Source organism: Triturus cristatus, chromosome 1_2 (genome assembly GCF_964204655.1).
Source record: "Triturus cristatus chromosome 1_2, aTriCri1.1, whole genome shotgun sequence".
NCBI classification, from domain to species: Eukaryota; Metazoa; Chordata; class Amphibia; order Caudata; family Salamandridae; genus Triturus; species Triturus cristatus.
Window position 1 is genome coordinate 255,426,981 of NC_140580.1, and position 15,941 is coordinate 255,442,921.

The 15,941-nt window shown below is 43.0% G+C and overlaps 1 protein-coding gene and 1 long non-coding RNA gene across 6 annotated transcripts in view; one reads left to right on the forward strand and one right to left on the reverse strand.

Annotated features, from left to right (window-relative positions):
• Positions 1-7,069, reverse strand: part of GBF1 (golgi brefeldin A resistant guanine nucleotide exchange factor 1) — a 2,300,480-nt gene extending 2,293,411 nt beyond the window's left edge. For 2 of the 5 annotated variants that reach the window (XM_085603552.1, XM_085603549.1), the window contains exon 1: positions 6,603-6,811. The gene's annotated coding sequence lies outside the window, so the exon portion shown is untranslated. Of the gene's footprint in view, positions 1-6,580 lie in introns of all 5 variants that reach the window. The other 3 variants (XM_085603553.1, XM_085603551.1, XM_085603554.1) reach the window with 3 other exon arrangements.
• LOC146867112 (uncharacterized) overlaps positions 6,921-15,941 on the forward strand; it is an 86,672-nt gene continuing 77,651 nt past the window's right edge. The window contains exon 1 of the long non-coding RNA XR_014961073.1: positions 6,921-7,133. This is a non-coding gene — a long non-coding RNA (uncharacterized LOC146867112). The remainder of the gene's footprint in view (positions 7,134-15,941) is intronic.

Below are 15,941 nucleotides of genomic sequence, written 5' to 3' on the forward strand. Positions count from 1 at the left end.
GAAGACTGCTTTGAGGATGAAGGGCATAGCACTGGGGCAGGGGATCGTGGGGTTGGGTGGCAGGAAGACAGGTAAAAAATTTTAGTTTAGGTGGGGGGGGTTACAGAACGTGGCATAGGTGGGAGGCTGAAAGCCAGGTATTTCTTTTGGGGGGGGGATTTGGGCTAGGAGGGGATGGAATGGCACAGAGGATAATGAGGGTGAGTGACTGATGACCGTGTATTTATTTCTTAATTTGACAAGGGGAGGGTATCTCTTGCACATTTGGGGTAAATGATTGGAGGCCAGGTTTATTTTTTTATGTTACAAATGGCCCCTCCCTTTTGACCTTGAACATATGTTCAAAGACGATAAAGGTGATTTTACAGGCCTACAAACAACTTAAAATTATAGACGGGTGAAATGGGAACAATGGGATGTTTTGAACCTTGGGGTTTTGAATGACATCATAGATAATTCAAACGTAACTCATTGACTGTTTAGTGTCACTCAGAGCCCTTTGGTAAAAAAAAATCCTTATTATTCAGTTACCCATTGCCAAAAATATCTGAAGAGGTAAGAAGCCTTCAGAATTGCGATGGACACCAAGGTGTTAATGAATGCACAAGTGTACAAGGAAGCCAATTCAAGCATTCTCACAATAAAAACACTGACATCTTCCCACAACTAGGATTCCCTCACAAGGTTCAAGCTACCAACTCTCTTGCCCAATCAAAACTGGATTACACTAATGGTCTGTATCACGGATCACCTCTGTCAACTATGATATTACAGATAATTCAGAATACTGCTGCAAGACAACTCCTACATGTAAAGCCACAAGCATACATCTCCCCTGCTTTGACGGCCCTACACTAGTTACCAGAATATCCACCTTCAAGTTGCTGTGTATCACACACAAAGCAATACATGGCAAAGCACCACTCTTCATCAGGGAGAAAAATAAACAAATACATACAGCAAAGGAACCTACGCTCCAAAATGACCAACTATGGATCTCAGGGTAGAGATGAAGTTGTCATAAATGTGCCATTGTACATTGAACTATGGTTCCTATTATAAGCAAAAAACAATTTCATAATATGAAAAATGTACATTACACCACAAGATACATGTATATATCAATGCCCTAACAATTACTTGTATGTACATTAAAAGTGCATACATAATAAGACTTTATACCTGCTACTAAAACTATAAGAAGTGTCATAAAAAAAACATGCGCAATTCACCACAAATTAAATGTGGACCTCAGATCATGTAAATTTTACTGCTTCTGTGCACATATGGGTATTTATGGAGGTATTTTCTCCAGCTAATACAACCTTACCTGCCATTTGCAAGTATAAATCAATCTCAGTTTATATTAAAAAAAAATAAAAACCTCCTCTCAATCATTGTCCTATCACTCATCTGTCTGACTCTTCCCAAACTGTTCTGACTGCTATGAACCCTAAAACATCCTTCACAAACTTCCCCTCCTTTTTTAGCCTTATCACCCAACTAACAGGCACACACAAACACTAGTTACAACAAGCATTTGCAATGCAATAGGTCTCGCATTTATAAGAGTTTGAGCTATTGGCATTGTAAAATTACAATGCCTTTTATTTATGTTTTGGTTTTAAAACAAATAAAAGGCATTTTCATTTACAATGTCAGCAGCATAAACTCGCATAAAAGCAGTGTGTGGAGTGCAGCAGTGTGCGGCGTGCAGCAGTGTGCGGCGTGCAGCAGTGTGCGGCGTGCAGCAGTGTTTCGTGTAGCAGTGTGAGGCATGCAGCAGTGTGTGGCGTGCAGCGGCGCGTGCAGCAGTGTGCGGCGTGCAGCAGTGTGCGGCGTGCAGCAGTGTCGTGTAGCATGCAGCAGTGAGTAATGCAGCAGTGTGCAGCAGTGTGTGACGTGCAGCAGTGTGCGGCGTGCAGCAGTGTTTCGTGTAGCATTGTGCGGCATGCAGCAGTGTGTGGCGTGCAGCAGTGTGCGGCGTGCGGCCTGCAGCAGTGTGCGGCGTGCAGCAGTGTGCGGCGTGCAGCAGTGTGAGGCGTGCAGCAGTGTGAGGCGTGCAGCAGTGTGAGGCGTGCAGCAGTGTGAGGCGTGCAGCAGTGTTTCGTGTAGCAGTGTGAGGCGAGCAGCAGTGTGGGGCGTGCAGCAGTGTGGGGCGTGCAGCAATGTGTAATGCAGCAGTGTGCGCAGCAGTGTGTGGCGTACGGTAGTGTGCGGCATGCAGCAGTGTGAGGCGTGCAGCAGTGTGAGGCGTGCAGCAGTGTGTGGCGTGCAGCAGTGTGTGGCGTGCAGCAGTGTGTGGCGTGCAGCAGTGTGCGGCATAGTTTGTAAACAACAAGAAAAGCGGACATCAAAGGAAGGGTGGGAGGGAACGAGCATATGGGGTGTGAGTTATAACGAAAGTTAATTGTTGTAAGAGGGGATGCAGGAAGTGAGGCCGAGCGTGCGCTGGCAAAAGCAGTCTGCTGCTTTCAAGTCCGATTCCAAATGCCAGCTTTGCGCTTGAATGCCTCACATGCACTGGCCATAAACCGCATTCCTAAGGTCTTGTGCCCCTTACTAAATCTCGCTGAATGCGTGAGGCGGCACACGCGCAGGATGTAGCTGGTGGCAGATGGAATGCGCGTGATTGTGCGCGTAACCACCACCCGATCCGCCTGGGAAGCATTTTCTGAAGCCCCTACATTAGTCTCGCTGAGCGATCGCTTACGCAATAGCCAGGCGAGGCCTAAAAACAACTTACTACTCCCCTTTCAAATCCATTCCCTCATTATATCCCTACTATGAACTCTACTAAAAACACAAGCAATCAAGAGAACAAACCTAATGCAAAAAGAAAAGAAAATTACTAATGTACTATTAATCTCCAATCTTGGGTTTCGGAGTAGTGTGCTACTCACCGCAAAGCGCTTCAACACATCATCAGGGGTAATAACTGCTATATAAATACAATTTACAATGATAATCCCTCCCCATTTCCTATTATATGACAATATAAGTGTAAAGAAGCACATATCATTTAATGTGAATGTGTTTGCATAAATGCACCACCGAGTGGTCTATGACTCGTCGGTAGGTGTAATGTCATCACCATGCTCATAGTAATTCATCCTCGTGTGAAGGGTTGGAAGATCCTTGAGTGGTATCTCCGCTTAGGGTTGCCATCTATGATTAATAAGGATGTCCACCATATAGTAAAGAATGTAGTCATGCTCTGTGCTTTGACTTGGCTCATCTTTAAACCATTGTCCCTCTTATGAAACTTGTTAATCCTCTATGGAAACTTATATTTTGCAATATAAACTGATTCTCATGTAAAATGGTACGTAAACTGCTCCTGTGCAGTATGGGATGGTACCTATGTGAAATTTTATAGAAAATTGTTCTTATGCAAACTGCTCTCACAGCGTGAAACTGTTCGTACCCAAGGCAGTCGACACCAGTTGTTCATGCTATATAAAACTATTAAACAAAATAAATAATTAAAGGGAAAAAAATCACCTTACCCAACTACATTTCACACACTTCCCAAGGGTAACCAGTATACCAAGAGATCAACATCTTCTGGAACAAGGCTCAATTTCAGATACACTAAAAGGCCCATTTCTCCCAGGTTATATTACCGATTACCAGGGCTCATCTTTACACTGATCCAAGAACTCACCATCTCATCCACCAACAACCTCAACCGGTCCCAATGACATCATCTCAAATTTAAGTATAGTCAAACTCCATCTCAGACTCGGTCAGCCCGATCCCCCCTCTCGCTACATCTATCAGAATGTGAGGTGACAGTAAACCATCAATATGGCGCTGTTTACATCAGCATCTGGCACATTCAATATTGACATTAAATGTTGATAAGGACATCATGTGATGCGGCACACTGGTGTAGTGCCAAAGGCACTACTATATATTGGGACTACGTGATGACCTTCGACTACCATTGTTTTAAGTGGCTTTTTGTGTTTTAATTGACTCTGCCTTGTGATTTCATTTAATGTCTCCTTGTAGCCTCAGAGTGGGAGTGTTTCACATAGAACAGCCTTGCCAGGAACAGAACTTGTGGGATGTGCGTTTGAAAGCATGTGAGAGAGAAATGTGTGAAATGTACTTCTCGGAGTGCAGTGTTAGAGGCAGTGGCGCCCAAATGTGCATTATGTTGTACATTGGGAAGTTTTATGAAGTTTTTACAATTGACTTTGACATGCCCTCATGCCGTCTTGAATTCTGACTCTTGAGCTCCACACACACAAGCAGGCCCCCAGGTTACTCATGTAGTTCAATCAACCAATCAATCAAGACATTTGTAAAGCGCACTACTCACCCATGAGGGTCTCAAGGCGCTGGGGGAAGGGGGGGGTGCTGCTACTGCTCAAACTACCAGGTCTAGCGTAGCCTCCTGAAGGTTAGCAGGTCTTGGGTCTGTCGTAGGAGGAAGGGGAGGGTGGTCCAGGTCTTGGCGGCGAGGTGGGAGAAAGATCTGCCGCCAGTGGTCGCTCTTCGGATGCGGGATGCGGGGCGCGGTGGCGAGGGTGACTGAGCGGAGCTGGTGGTTCGGGATGTAGAAGGTGAGTCGCCTGTTGAGGTAAGCCGGCCCGGTGTTGTGGAGTGCCTTGTGTGCGTGGGTGAGGAGCTTGAAGGTGATCTTCTTGTTAAGGTTATTCACATTCAAGATTCTTTTTGTACTTTTAGAGACGTTTCCTACTTTCACAAGCTTCACTAAGATACGGGGCTGGAACGTGTGGAAACACAGGAGAATATCTGAGAATTCCTTTGCCCTTGGAATGCTTGCATGGAGCTCGGCCAACTCCAGTAAGTTTCCTTGGCTCAGAGGAAGTATTCTCAGACACTTCTAGTGCACTGAGATTATAAAACTGGGGTATCTTGGACTTCGAAAGCAGGATTTTGACCGGGGGGACGAACACGTCTACTCAGTATGGAAGTTCCCAGCTTGTGAAGTCTCATGACCCCAGGGCTGTAAATCCCCAGTAGTGTGGGCCAAGATGAAGTTATTGCAGCCAGTGAGGTATTTTCTCAGATTTTTGGCATTGTGATGTGTTAGTGTCTGTGTGCACATTCAGGTCTCCAGTGGTTATAATTATCTGATGTAGTTTGTGTATACATCTTATATCTGTGTTTTCCTTTGCTGGTTACTTGCATTTAACAATGCCTATTTCTTGAAGTGGATGTCCAGTATTATTATTAGCTGCTTGTTTTTTATCCCATGCATTTAACAGTTGCATTTGCTTACTTATAAGTGTATTATTATGGGTTGCACACATAATAAAAAATATATATAACAGCAACCATGGAGTCCGTGGTTGCTGTTATTCCCGACGGAAACACTAACAGTGAGTTCTTTGGTTTATTTTGGGATTCGGCTCCTCACCACGGACCGCCGCCGTAAGAGGCAAGGTCATGGCGTTTTCAGTGCAGCAGCACTGAGTATGTTATATATATATATATATATATATATATATCGTTTGATTTGACATCTGGGAAAGCCTTTCTGCTAGAGTGTGTTGCACAAATAAAACCCCACGCTTTATTCTTAAAACTGTATTTTGATGTGCCACATTTTATGAGAGTGAAACCTCTTTTTCAGGCGTTTTCTTGCTTTGGCATGTGTGCCACCGTGTGGGAGTGCTGCATTTCTTTATTTGGGAATGCGAAGCAAGCAGCTCGTTTTACTATTATCCGGTACAATCAACTTTGCTGACAAGTGTACCTGTTTTTCAGCCTCTTTATCACTTTTTAATTGGGGGTGTACATTTGTTTAGCAATGCATCCAAAGAAACGTATCCTTGCATTATACGCTGCACGTATTCCAATGGGATTTGAAGTGATAAAAAGGTGGCGCTTTAAATGAGCTGCAGTGCGATAATATGTTCTCACATTACTTTTGCAGCCCATGATTTTGCCAGTTCCAGTGGCGTCCCTTACAGTGATCATAGTTCAAGAGGGCAAATATCGTCAAGAGCGCTATTTTCCCAGTCCCAGAATTTATTATCAAAGCAGTGCACTAAGAACGTCACTGTCCAACTTTACCTCAATTGAACCAATATGGACAAAAGTTCTAGAGTATCCTGACGGAATCATATATTTTACTTTACCTTTTATTTAACTTTTTCCATCTCTCTCATTTGTATCGGTAACGTCTAAGTATGTAAATTTCCTCATGTAACGTACTTGGTTCTATTGTGAAGCGCTCTGACGCTTAAAAGTCCTCGCTATATAAAAATGCATTAAATAAATAAATCTAGTAAACTTAGCTGTGAGGGCACTTCCTGTGAGTTCACCTGTCAATGGCCACACATCATCATTTCTCCACGCCGTTATAGAAAACTGATGACGCTCCCACATAGACTCCAACTGCTACTACCCACCTTCCCACGGGAGAAAGGACCATTTTGCAATATATAACTACCTTACCCCTGTCCTTAATAATGCAGGATTATCATCCGGATTGGTCTCCATTCTAGAATTTATAAACCGGACGTTCCCTAGCGAAGTACGAGTTTTACAAGTAACAGTTACGGGCACACTTTTATTACAACCAACAACCCACCCCTACCTCTCAAAAAAGGAGGCCACACCTGCAGAAATGTTTTTACCGCCGAATTCCAAGATGGTCGGAGCTTCTCTATCCGCAAGATGCTACGCGAGGTGACACGGAGATCCCATTCCACGCTATAGGAAAGTAAATGTGGTGCGTCGTGTCGTCAGGATGAGAAAGATCAGTAGGCACAAGCGGTAACAGCGATGGGTAAACTCCTCTGACGTGTACAGCGCACACTAACCCAGTGTCTGGACACAAATGTGCAACGACCAATCAGAAACAAGCTCATCAAAGACGAGCACACACCACCTCGAATAACACGTGAGTATTAGACAACGGCTGTACCAGATTTGTTAGGCAGGCCGGAACTTGTAGAAAGATGTGAGCTGTCTGCTTCCCACTATACTGATCGCGGGAAATAAAAGCAACTCAACCGCAACTGGCATGGGCTAGCTAACTCGATTGAAACTGAGTTGTGCGTAATGTAATGGTGGTGGGCGGAATGCTGCACGCAATGTCTTCCGGGTTCTGTTTAAGCTTCCCAGTCCTCCCGGAAGCGGAAGGAAAGGTAAGGTTAGAAATTCTGGTGCATTCCTTAAGGCAGAGGATGTGGTCTGTCGGCTAGAATGCAGATTTTGGTGTTAGCAATCAGGGTTCGAGCTTTGAGTTCGCGTCCACCTCCTGTGATTCTAGGCAAATCATTTGATCTCCCCGTGCCTGAATGTGTCCTTGTGTAACGTAACCGGTGCTCATGTGAAGCGCTCCATTATGAAGTGACAGAATGATGGAATAATTCTGTACGCAAGTCAGTGGTTCAACACAAGTATTTATTATGTAACCAAGGCCCGCAAGCAGCCAGAAGAAAGAGTTGAACAACTTACGAAGTAATGCGTGAACGTTCGATGACGTGTGCTAAATACATAGCGAGCATTCTAAATGATTAAGGAGGATGGGTCATAGAGAGAAGAGGGGTGAAGACAATCTATGCAAACCCGAAGCTTGCTGAAAATATCTATTACAACACCTCCCTTCATTAACATAAGGAAGAACTAATACATTACATATTCTCTGTACATATTGGGAAAACGAGACCATCTTCCAGAACTAGTACGTATTCCATCATGCATATTTGTAAATGCATTTCTGCCTAAAGCAACATTATGTTCAGTAACAACCAAACTAGGTAAATTGGTATCTTGAGCATCTGAGTGAACAACTCTCCCTTTCAGCACCAGTCTGTGCAGGGAGAATGCAGATTTTCCACAGATTTAATGTATAGAAAATCATGATTATTAAAGGCACGGAGGCTAATATTATGCATAGTTCCTTTATTACTACTCAAACACAGCAGCAATATCACATGGAATTAGAATACGAATAAACACTCTAGAACCCTGAACATGCTTATAACCCCTGAACAGGCAGCCATCTTCCTCTTTGTAGCTGCGAAGAACCAAGTCCCCAAAAACAAACTCCTTCTTCTTCTAAATTCTTCCGTCTTTAACGCCAAAACTCTTCTTCTTTGTTAACCTACAAAACAAACAAACTTATTAACAATCAAGGGAGGGCACAGTGGAGGGATAATATTAGCCTCCGTGCCTTTAATAAAATCATGATTTTCTATACATTGAAACTGTGGAAAATCTGCATTTTATAGCAAGGCCCGGAGGCCAATATTATGCATGTTCAAAGTTCTTCTAAAACCGAATCCAATACATTTTCCACAGGCTTAAAGTAAAATTTTCTGAAAGTATCATCATTAGACCAAACAGCCGATCTCATAATATCATTTAAGCTAAATCCTCTCATGAAAGCCTTACTCGCCATAGCTCCTCTTACTGAATGTGCTCCAAAAACACTAATATCCACACCAGCCTTAATCATTACTCACCTTATCCACCTTGCTAAAGTGGGTGTTGATACAGCCTTATACGGTCTAACATATGAAATCAGTAATTGTGAACAGTTTTCTGATCTCAAACCCAAGGTTCTTTTCTCATATTCCTTTAAACAACTTACCACACATAAACCCTATCCCCCTCATAAAGAGGATAAAAAATTGTTTTAGACATAGTCTTTGTTCTTTTCTTAATCTCAAAACAAACCCCTTCTGGCTGAAAAAACCTTTAATTCACCTCCAAAGCTCTTACATCAGAAACCCTCCTAAAAGAAACCAGACACAAAAGCGTAACCAACTTCCATGATAAGAGTTTCAAATCTAGACTAGAATTTGCTCCCCAACTCTCCAACTCCCTTAATACTACTGAAACATCCCAAAGTGAAGAATACTTTGCCCTTGGAGGATGCATAATACGCCCACTTTTAACAACTCTTTTAATTAAAGCATGCTGACCAACAGGAATTCCATCTACCAATGCATGACCTGCTGAAATCGCCGACCTGCTTGAATTTACTGTACTATACGCCAAACCCTCTTCAAACTGTTCTGACAAATAATCCGCCACCTCTACCACAGGTGCCGATATGGGATCCAAACCCCTCTAAATACACCAATCATTCCATTTTCTCCATGCTGAACCATATGACCTTGAAGTCCCCCTTGACCAGGATTTAGACACAAGATCCTCCGCTCTCTTTGATAATCCATGCATCTGCCATATTCTCCTGAAATCAACCAAGCTATCAACCGTAACTGCCCTGACACCACCATTTCGTGAACATTCCCCTGAATATCCAGTAGAATTTCCCTCATGTCTGGCAAAACCACCGGATCCTCCACCAGAAGATCCATTATATCCGGAAACCAAACCTGAGCTTTCCAAAAGGGGGTTATCAATACTAACTCTGCTTGTTCCCTCCTGACCTTGTTCAGGACTCTCTGGATCATTGAAAAAAAAGGAAACGCATTATTCCTTCCCTCCTTCCATAACTGTAGAAATGCATCCACCCCTTTCGCCTCTGGATCCGGCCTCCAACTGTAGAAATCCTTCAACTGAGCATTCAACCTGTCTGCAAAAAGATCCACCTTCAACGGACCCCATAACCTTTCCAAACTCAGAAAAACTTCTCTCTTCAGTCTCCAATTGCTTACATCCCTCAGGTATCTTAAATACCAATCCGCTTCTACGTTGTTCAGCCCTGGTATATACTGTGCCTGAACCTTTATCTCCCTTTCCAAGCAAAACTCCTTCGCTAGCTCGGACAACCCCTTTGACCATGCTCCTCCCATTTTGTTCACATACCGAACTGCTGACAAATTGTCCATTTTCAAAAGTACACAACACTTCACCTGATCTTTTACAAAACTCTTTATCGCAAAAGATCCTGCCAGAAGCTCCAAGCAATTTATATGCATCTTTCCTTCTTCCTTCGACCACTGTCCCCCCCGTTGCAACCATTCCACACCTCGCACCCCATCCGTGCATGCTCGCATCCGACTCTATCTCAACCTCTGGCATCTCTCCGAAAATAGCCCTTCCGTTCCATGCATCTAAGCTCATTATCCACCAATCCAACTCTTCCTGAGTCTCCTGATTCATTCTCACTTTCTGTGAATATCTCGCATCCTTCCTTAAATTAAATAGTATGCCTTCAACCTCTGTAATGCACAATAATGCAGAGGAGCTGGGAAAATTGCCTGAATCGACGATGGCAGAAGACCCAGCAAACGAGCCAATTGTCTCAGAGTTATCCACACCGCATTCCTGACTCTCCTCACCTCCTTCCTGATTCTCCTCACCTTCTCCATCGGCAACTTCAATACACATTCCAACGTCAGTATCTGAAAACCTAAAAATTTCATTTCCTGTGTGGTACAACACAAGACTTCTCCCTGTTCACTACAAAACCCAGATCCTCTATGACTTTCATTGCGAATTCTGTCTGATCCTTCGCCAGATCCTTTTCCTCTGCCATAATTAGAATATCGTCCAGATACACAATCAGACGAATTCCTCTTGATCTTAACCAGGCTACCACCGGCCGCATCACCTTTGTAAAGCACCATGGAGCTGACGTTAGTCCGAACGGAAGACTCTTGAATCTCCATCTTCTCCCTTTCCACCTGAATTGCAAAAGGTATCTTTGCTCCTGACACATCGGAATCGTTAGATAAGCATCCTTCAAATCTAACCTCGTCATCCAATCTCCCTTCCTCAACAAATCTCTCAACATGTGTATCGCTTCCATCTTGAAATGATTGTAACCAACCCAATCGTTCAGCTCCCTCAAATTTATTACCGGTCTCATTCCTTTCTCCTTTTTCTCCACCAAAAACAAATTGCTTATAAATCCGCCTTGTACTTCCCTTGCAGGCTCTATCGCACCTTTCTCTTCCAATGCCAACACCTCCTCTGTCACTAGCAACTCCATCTCTCTTGAGAATCTTAATATTTTTGGTACTCTCACCTGTACTGGAGTACTAATAAAATCTATCCTGTAACCAGCACCCAAGGATCTTGCGTTATCTCCTCCCAGCGTGAAACAAATTGGGCTAGTCTGCCGCCCAACTTTATTCGAGTAACAGAATGGCCTGCTAGAGGTCTTACCTGAAACTCCTCTTGGTCTCCTCTCAGCACGCGAGCCTCTTGCTCTTCCCCTTTGTCTTTGCGGAAAGAAACTTCCCTGATCTGTCCTCGAGAACATATATCCTCCTCCATAACTTGCACCATAGGGTCTTGTGCCTCTTCCAAAATTGCTTCTGGTGAAACCCTGTCCTCGGCCGGGAAACCGACCCCGCGTTCGCCCGGCCGTTCCAAAAACCTTTCTAATGTCCTTCTGGACCTTTTGTAGGCTATTGAAGGTGCTAACATATCTGGCCATGTCCTTCACGAAATCATCTCCGAAAACTAAGCCTTCGCTTTCCTCACCCAACTCCTTGCCAGCCAATTCTGCAAGCTTTGGGTCTATTTTAAAAAGTATACTCTTTCTCCTTTCCAAGCATAAAGCTGCATTCACATTGCCAAGTAAACAGATCGCCCTTTGCAGCCACTGGCGCATCTCAATTACATCCACACCAGTGTTACTACTATGTGCTTCCTCACACATATCAAAAACATTTGTCAGCGGGCCCAAGACGTCCAAAAGCCTGTCTTGGCAACCTTTTAAACCCTTGTCGAGTCCTCTCCTTGGGTCCCTTCCACCTTTATTTATGAAGGCCAGCATCTTCTGATCTAACTCAGGTGTATATGCCACCTTACTATTTAGACTAGGCCTTGGGCACTCTGAACGTAGCCTTGTTCTTACCTCTTTAGGTATCTCCCTCCTAATCCAAAATCTTATATACTTGGCTACATGATCAGCCGGAGTCCACTGTGGTGATAATGGATGCTGAATCAACAGCGGATCAAATATATCCTCCCCTTGAGGATCCACAAATTCTCCTATTTCCATTTTAATTTCCCTTTCCTCATATTTCCTTTTCTTTACAGGGACCTCCTCAACATCGGAATCCTCCAGGCTAGAACTACATGTTAGTTCCACATCACCTGAAGATGAACTCGAATCACAGGACACCGCACTGTGTTTCCTCTTTTGCGCCTTTATTGCGCTTATTTTGGCCTTTATAGCCTTTTCCTTTCGAACCTTACGTTCGTCACCAACTATTTTCTTACTTTTTTCCACATTTTCCTTTTTTTCTTCCTTTTTCCACTTACACCAGACCTTCCTGCCACAACCTCGACATCTTCAGTCGTCCAATAATTCTCTTCCTCACCACTTTTTTGTCTATTATCTCTTTTCCTTAAACTTTTCTCAAAAGTATCTTCTATTTTTTTATCAATTGATGCTGACAACCCATCAAACATTTTCTCCATATAGGACTCCATTTTTTCCTCCATATTTCCATCTGCACTTTCCATCTTAATTTATTATTTCTAAATTATTTCACCAATCAAATATAAATATTCTTCTATATTTTCTCCTCCTACCTAGATCAAAATCCTACCTCCCTCAGAAACTTTCAAATTTTCTCCTCACAATCAACTCCTAACCTCTCTCACCTAAACTCGACCTTCGTGTGTGAAAAAACGATCACACTCTGACAGAAACTGTCATCACATCTCAATTCCGACTTCCCTAAATATGGCCAAAATATTCCCATTGACTTCCACTGCTCATCCCCAAGCTCTCAAAATGGCCGCCGTACGTCACGCTTGTACGGCGGCTTCAATTATCCAAATCCTCAATCCTTTCAAGATAAACGCGCTCTCGCGCAACCTGCAATGCGCTCGAGCGCCGTTACTCTGCACGCGCTGACGCGCGCACAGCCACACTCACCTCGTTTCCTCCCGTGCGCAGCCCTTCTGCTCTCGCGCACGTAACAGACTCTCCTTCATTAAAAACGTTAACCTTTCTCAAAACCAAGCCTACTTTCCATGTCGCCGCATATAAACATCCTCATAATCCTGAACTTATTCAGATCTTCTCCCTCCATGCCTCATACACGCTTTTTTACCCAACATATTCCTTCATTAAAACGCTCTGGTTTTTTTTTTTTTTTTTTTTTAATAACCCTCTAGGCACACCTCACAACATAAAACTTTATATTGATATCTTTTCTCCCAACATTACTAATCAAACCTTCTATTCTCTTAATAATACAGCTCACACAAATGTACTTATCTTGTTGTTCGAGCAGCAACAAAAGAGGAAGATGGCTGCCTGTTCAGGGGTTATAAGCATGTTCAGGGTTCTAGAGTGTTTATTCGTATTCTAATTCCATGTGATGTTGCTGCTGTGTTTGAGTAGTAATAAAGGAACTATGCATAATATTGGCCTCCGGGCCTTGCTATAAAATAGTTTTTCTACTGGTGGAAGCACCACCACCATTGGGTTCCAAATTGCTTGAGTGGTGAAGTGTTTCACAGGGACCAGACTCAAACCAAAAGTAATTTTCTTCTGAATCTAAATTTTCGCTTCTAGCTCCAACAATGAGATCCTTCTGTTCAGGTTTAAGTTTTATGACATCGCTTTTGTTCCTCCAACCTAGGTTATTAAAGCGAACTGCACCATCACAAACTTCCACAACTTCACATGCTTCATAATACTTGGATTCCCCCTTCTGTTTAATAAACGTTTTTTTGTCAATAACCCAATCATCTTTGTGTATTTCCTTAATAGTAGCTCTATGAATTTTGTCATGGTATTCTTTTGTTTTTAGTTGCTGCTCTAAAATTCTTTCTCTTACTTTAAGCTGGGTATCATCACTTTCAACACATTTTGAATTTCCTTCCTCAGAAATAGCAAATTTGGGAGTGAGATGTGTGTTATTTTGTCTGCCTCTCATGAGAAGCAAGCATTGAAAATGCAATAGGTCTCGCCTTTGATTAAGTTTAAGCCATTTGCTTTGCTAATGGTATTGTATAGCAAAGCAAATGGCTTTAACTTCATGAAAGGCGAGACCTATTGCATTTTAATGTACCCTTTTCTGAAAAGAGAAATGGAAAAGGGGCGTGCTGCCCCCTCACCGAGGGGTTAAAAAGACAGATTAGTGATGCGCTCTAGGTGGGAGGGGACTGTCCTTTCCACTGCCCACTACAGAGGGACGAGACATTGTCATGCAAAGAGACCACCACCTCGCATTGTCTCGCCCCTGCCTCACGTACATTTGAAGCATCTCATACACTCCCGTAGTCCTCGATAACAAGAAGATTGAAAGCTCTACAACGAGAAGTTTCGTTTTACGGTTGAGGAGAAAAATAAAAAAGCATTGGCATAGCCAATAGGTCTCACCGACCTTATAAGTGTTTAGCTATGCAACAGTTGATGTGGCACCAAGGATATTGTGCTGCATAATTAAATACTTATACGGTCCCAAAGACGAGACCTATTGGCTATGTCAATGCTTGTTTAGTATTTGGTGTCTTGTGGGTTTTCTCACCCTCCGTCCCCCAGACTGGGAGTCTGTCTTATCTTTTTATGTGTACAGTTCTCCGTCCCAACTGTGGATTCTCCTTGGTCATAAGCTTATACTGCTATTAACTCAGTTTGTGAATGCCCCAAAAAAGTTAACTTACACAGAACTGTAAGTTTACCTCTGTGAATCAGGCCTCCTGTGCATAACCTCTATCTCGATTCCCACCCCCATCAATCATACGATGTGTTGGTCAAATATTCAGCAAAGCATTTTGTAGATAAAGACTGTACAATCGGTATCTTCCTTTTCTATATCTACCGCAAGGTGCCTTCTCCATACAGCTTCTACATGTCTCTTTCCCGATTCATCCTTCTACAGGTCAGAAAATCCAAGAGCGGTGAAAGTGCGCTGCATGCTAATGACTTGAAAACTATCCCTTTGCATTTCTTCAGGTATTTACCTTAAACAGGAGGTAATCAACCGCTAACATCTCAGCCCACACACTAACGCTGTAGTTGCTAGATCACAGACGTACATCAGGCAGTTGATGAAGAATTAACAGAAAGATTGGCAAATAGATCAAGATATAAAGACAGAAATAAAATAGATTGATTAACAGATAGACATATATATATAAGAGAATATTTATGAGCCATGTTTTAAACTAGCACTCTATTTTGCATTCTTTGACAGCCAGTCGTCATTAGAATTCACTGACGTTTTGCCCTTACACTAGATTGTTTCAGCGATAACCCTTTAGTTTTAGGAGCAGTGAAACCTAATTACCCACTGCGTTTCAGAGAACATAAAAACTGGCAATTGGAGTCACCTTTTCAGTTGAGTGCACACATTTGAAAAACATCACTAGTATCACATATCGGGCTAACTATACAATACTGAATCCCTCCTGGGGGTAATCATCCTGAAACAAGTCATTCAAAGAAGTGTGAACTTTCCATGAAGGCTGAGTTATTGGTATGTTGCCAAAGTTCATGATTGAAGTGTTTTACTACATTCCAGTTTTTCAGTCTGTTTTAAAGGGGTATTTCACTTAATATTTGCCCCATCTCTTTATATCCGTATGATTATGATGAAGCGAGTCTGAGGCCCGAGCAATCATGCGACCGGCGCTGGGCGGGGCACGTGTGCAAGAGCCTGATACAGTTGTAAAGACTCTGCCCAGTGCCCACCCGCATGTTGGTTTCAATCCGTGTTTTTCTGTTTTTTCTCCTATTTTTGTTCACATCGTTTGTAAAAATTCCCATTGTTTCCCCTCGTTGTCGCTTTACACCCACTTTAAGACAGCCTTCCAGTCTGATATTTGCCTTTCAGCGTTAAGAGTATGGGAAATAAATGGTTCCCTATGCACAGTATTTCCTGTGCTGCAGAACATGGAACATGCGGTTCAAACAGAGGCACGTATCGCTTACCGCTCATGAGGAGTAGCCTCCCTCCCCAATTAGAGATGCATGTTTTATCCTATTCATTTTCACATAGCCTGCCTTTCACGTAGAAAAGAAGCTCTTGAGTCCCGACAAAGAAAAGCTGTGTAGATTTATC